Source organism: Chrysochloris asiatica, unplaced genomic scaffold (genome assembly GCF_000296735.1).
Source record: "Chrysochloris asiatica unplaced genomic scaffold, ChrAsi1.0 scaffold00080, whole genome shotgun sequence".
NCBI classification, from domain to species: domain Eukaryota; kingdom Metazoa; phylum Chordata; class Mammalia; order Afrosoricida; family Chrysochloridae; genus Chrysochloris; species Chrysochloris asiatica.
This window is the reverse complement of record NW_006408598.1, coordinates 855,733-861,196: the sequence shown is the minus strand read 5'-3', so window position 1 is coordinate 861,196 and position 5,464 is coordinate 855,733. Positions and strand designations below refer to the sequence as shown.

At 42.8% G+C, this 5,464-nt stretch overlaps 1 protein-coding gene across 1 annotated transcript in view; it reads right to left on the bottom strand.

The window, feature by feature from the left end:
- SEL1L2 (sel-1 suppressor of lin-12-like 2 (C. elegans)) overlaps positions 1-5,464 on the bottom strand; it is a 126,928-nt gene that overhangs the window by 335 nt on the left and 121,129 nt on the right. The window lies entirely within an intron of this gene.

Genomic DNA, 5,464 nt, shown 5'->3' with positions numbered 1-5,464 from the left:
AAGACCCCCAACAAGATGGATTGGCCAGCAGCGGCATCTATGGACTCAAGCATAGCAACAGTAGTGAGGTTGGCCCAGGATTGGGCAGTGTTTCCGGTCTGCTGTGCATGGTCACTATGAGTTGGTGCCGACTCAAAGGCACCTAACAACAACAACAACAACAACAATAGGGTGAAGTCTGGCAGAGGTCACAGCATAAAGCTTCCTGACAATTCTGGAAGGAATTTTGTAAACTTTTCAGAGGTCCTGATAAATTATAAACCCCACTGCCTAGAACAACAACCTCAATAAATGCACCTTTATAAGTAGCTTTTCATCTTTCACAGTATCTCACCTGTCAGTACTGGAATCACCTCCCAAATGATCCCTGAAATAGATCTACCGTTGGGAGACCCAAAACAAAGACAGAAGCTTCTCATTTGGAGAATCCTAAGAGAATCATAAAAGTGCTCCATGGGAACCTTGGCATGAGGAACTGCTGTGCTTGGAGGACACATTTGCAGGCTTACGTCTGTGTCAATTTAGTAAGATACTACCTATTCCTCTCGGAGCCCTGCTGGCACTATGGGTATGGTGTTGGGCTGCTAAATACAAGGTTTGTGGTTCAAACCCATCAGCCATTCTGCAGGAGAAAGATGAGGCTGTCTGCTCCCATAAAGAATTATAGTCTTGGAAATCCTATATAGGCAGGGTTTGAAGTTTTTGTCTTCCTTAAACCATGCCTCTCTCCACTCCCACTCCTTTCAACTGTGAGGGAAGAGAAAGAGAAGTTCAGGAAATGGAGCAGAGAGTGAACATTTCCCACACTGCCGCTGCCCTCATTTGGGGATCTCAGACCAAAGCCACCTCCCCATCTCCTACTTCATTCTGTTCTCTCAACAAACTGCTTATGTTTGTCGACTTACTTATTCTGCTAACATCTATCTATCTTTTGGAGACATACATTATGCTTAATATTGTGCCTCGCTTTTCAATATTCTCTGGTAATGGTTATATTATTTTGAAGAACAATCCCATCATTGCACTGTGTGTCTATAAATCATGAAGAAGAATCCCACCTCACAAACTGTCTAGGGGAATGCCTTGCTCTACTCTAGGAAACTGCCTGACTGTAACTCTTAGACCTTACCTGAAAAGCAGGATGAGTTTGAATGGATATTCCCCACAATTCGTCTCAGGATCCTGGCAGCTCCCAAATCTAAATAGCAGGGCACTTTTGGTATGAAAACCCACAGTTCAAAAAGAACAAGTACTCTTTAAGCACATTAAGGTTTAAGAGATCCATTAGCAGGAGACTGACACTCACGGTGCAAAAAAAGGTGTCTGATTTATTACTTTTTATACATTCCAACTTTGAGGCCACTCTACTAAAATCAGCTTGCTCCACCCCATTTCAAGAATATGAACCCTGCTTCCCCCAATCTAACCGCAGAACTGAAGGGTAGAAAATGACTAACAACCTCTAAGTTGAAGGTCACATCCTAAGAAGAGGCAAGACCTTAGTTCCAGGGGATGATACAGCAGAGATGTACTTATAGAGACTTTGGGGTCTGGAAGGAACAAATGAATGAGAATGAGAGGGAGAAGAGAAGGTCCCAGCCTGTCTCATGTTTGTTGAGTTCATACCAGACACTGTGCATCCTGAGACACTGCAGTGGAGCTCCAGCGCCAGAGTCAGAATTCTTCGGGACTCTGTCACTTGAACCCAAATCAGCAAAGCAGAGAAAGAATGGAATATTTTTCAGCTCTATGTGTGTGTGCATGTATGCATGTTTTGACTGACTGAGGAAGGAAGGAGGGCATCTCTTCTTCTCCTAATCACCATCAAACACCTGGATTTCTTCAGCCAGGATGATGGGAAAATAAAGAGAGCTATGTGTGAATAGGTAGCATAGTGGTTACAAATCGGGTTGCTAGCCTCAAGGTTGGTAGTTCGAAACTACCAGCCATTCCATGGGAGAAAGATGAGGCTATCTGCTCCCGTAAAGATTTACAGCCTTGGAAACCCTGTGCGGGGTTGCTATGAGTCAGAATCCATTCCATGGTACTTAACAACTACAACAACGTGTGAATCTGACTTGTCTGTTCAATTTTTGCCTTCCAAGGTAAATGGCTCAATGCCTGGGGTGCACTTTTCTTCTGCCAATATTTATACTGGAATTCACGTAACCCTTGGTAGGGTTTTTTAACAGTATGTTTATAGTAGATGAACTGTGACTGAAAATTCTTTACCACTGCTCTCATTAAGAAGAGGGGGTGTCGAATGCTTAACCAATAGAACATGGCAGAAGTAATGTTCTAGAACTTGCAAGACTGGTTTCTAGGAACCTACAACTTTTGTCTGGGTCTCTGTGAACACTCTGGGAATTGTAAGTCTTTGAAGTTCTAGAACATTAGACTCCGCCTCTCAATAAGAGCAATGGTAACACTGTCTGGGAATTGTAATCTCTTAAACCTATGCAAGAAAGCTTGAGGTCTTAGGTGTGCCTGACCCAAGCCATGGCATTTTCAATCACTTCATATGCATATGAAAGCTGGACAGTGAATAAGGAAGACCCCCCGTAGAAGAATTGATGCTTTTGAGTTATGGTGTTGGAGGAGAATAGAAAGTGCCATGGGCTGTCAAAAGAACCAATAGATCTGTTTTGGAAGAAGTGCAACCAGAATGCTCCTTGGAGGCCAAGATGGCCAAACTTCTGCTCTCATACTTTGGACATATTGTCAGGAGGGACCAGTCACTGGAGAAGGATATCATGTTTGGTAAGGTGGAGGGAGAGAGAATGAGAGGAAGACCCCCAATGAGATGGATTGACCAAGTGGCAGCATCGATGGACTTAAGCATGGCAACAGCAGTGAGGTTGGTCCAGGATTGGGCAGTGTTTCATTCTGCTGTACATAGGGTTGCTATGAGATGGTAATGACTCGATGGCACCTAACAACAACAAATGCAAGAGATATGGAGTCTTGGTGTGGACCACAAGGTCGGTGGTTCAAAGCTCACCAGCTGCTCCTCAGAAAGCCTATACAGGATCAGTATGGGTCAGAACTGACTCAACGGCACTTAACGACAACAACAATGCAAGAATATAGCTACCTAAGTCTATTATGCTAAAGAGATCATGAGTGATATGTTAGGTATGCTGGTTAATAGTCATTGCTGACCTGGCCTTCCAGCCATCCCCTTCAAGGTACCAGGGATGTGAAGCATACATGGACTCTCTAGAACAGTCCGTCTACCAAATAAACATCACTGAGTGATCTCTGTTAATGCCACGTGAAATAGAAGAATCATCTAGCCAAGCCCTGCCTGAATTCTTGGCCCACAAATCATGAGATACACTTACTGTTTTAAACTATGACGTTTTGGAGTCATTTGTTAAATAGCAAAAGATAACTGGGACAGTAATATGGAAAGGAAAGAACTTGTTTTAGAGTCAGATCTCAACTTAAGTTATAGCTCCATTATTTATCAGCAATGTGGTCTTTACTTTGCAAGTTATTCAGCTTCCCCTAACTTCATTTTGCTTATGTGTAAAAATACGGGTAATTATTTCTACCTCCCAGACTCATCATGAAGATGGACTGAGAGAACAGAATATTGTCTGATACGTAGCCAGTGCTCCATAGTGCTCCTTTATTTCTTCTTAGTCGGATGATGACTGCTGTTGGCTGCTCCTATTGCTTTCTGGAACATAGCAAGGGGGTAATGTAGCTTTCTGGAACATAGCAAGAGGGGAATGTAGTTTTCCTGGAACACAGCAAGAGGGGAACGTAGCCGGCAATTGTACCTTCCCCTGCTTCCCTCAGAATTTCATTATTCTCTCTTCCCTGGTCACTCATGACCATACCTATTAAAATCCACTTACAAGACTTTGGGGACAAGGATAGAATTCTATAGGCTGCTTGTGTGATGGTTAAAATTTTTGTATCAACTTGACTGGGCCAGAATTTTCAGTGGTTAGGCAGTTGAGATGTTGCTATCCCTCATGTTGTGATTTGATTTGAAACCAGTAATAGGGTTAAGGGTGAGATACACTACCCTTAATCCCACCGCCACCTTGATCCAATTTACAGGGGCTTCCCAAGGGAGTAGCATGCAGCACCTTTATCTTACAAGAAAGAAAAGGAGAGAGATTTGAGCAGACAAAACTGACTATCACCAAGCTAGAAAAACTGGGAGTGGAGTGCATCCTTTGGACCAGGGGTCCCTGCCCTGGGAATCTCCTAGTGGTGGTTATATGCCGTGGAGTCAGTTCTTACTCATAGCAACTCTGCATTGGGTTTCTGAGGCTGTAAATCTTTACAGGACCAGAAAGCCACATCTTTCTCCCGCGGATCCGCTGGTAGTTTCGAATTGCTGACCTTGATGCTGGCAACCTGATTTGTAACCACTACGCTTCTAGCGCTCCATTGTTAAGCTCTAGATACAGGCAATATTGGCCATAAGATGCATGGAGATCTCCAAGGAATACTGGGCCTATAGATGCTTGAAAGGAGACAAGGACCTTTACCCAGAGCCAGTTCCTCTAAGAGCTGGCTTTCTGAATTTAGACTTCCTAAGTAGTGAGAGAATAATTTTCTGGATTATAATAAAGCCATCACTTGTGATATTTCTGTTAGTAGCATTAGATAACTAAGATACTACTCACAAAATCCTGATTTTAAAGAATTTTATTGTGATAAAACATATCAACAAAACAGTCTTGTGTGTACAATTCAGCGACATTAACTACACTTACCATGTTATACAACAATCACCACTCTCCATTATCAACTTTCTTCTTCTTTTCTTTAAACTTTCTTCTTCTTTTCTTTAAAATCACTTTTACTTAAGCGATACTTTCTGTGTTTGTGGAAGCTAAAGACAAGATGGAGGAGTCACATACGCCAAGCCTGGAAGAGCATGACCGCGAACCTGGTTTCACAGGGCAAACATTTAAGCTAATAAACAACCTAAACTTTAGAAAGAATAATTAACTTGTTTTTGTAGATTTGTGAATAATTAACAGTTCCTGCTTTTTAATTCCTGTATTCCACACAAGCAGATGCCTGGCTCTCTGGGAGCCTGCTCACCAGGCATGGCTCCCTCGAGACCTGCCTCGTTTGTCTTCTTAGCCAAATACTTTTCTGAGCAAGAAAGAATTTTCCAGGGACATTTTGATGAATAGAATAGGCTTGTCAGGCTTGCTTTATTTTTTGGACAATATATGTTGTTGTTAAGTACCGTGGAGTCGGTTCCGACTCGTAGTGAACCTGCACAGGGTTTCCGAGGCTGCAAATCTTTACGGGAGCAGAAAGCCTCATCTTTCTCCTGCGGAGCAGCTGGTAGTTTCAAACTGCGGACCTTGAGGTTTGCAGCCCGATTCGTAACCACTATGCTACCAGAGCTCCTTGGATAATATATATATATATATAACCATACTGCAACACCCAGTCTCATATTGTATGCTGTTCAGTTTGCAAA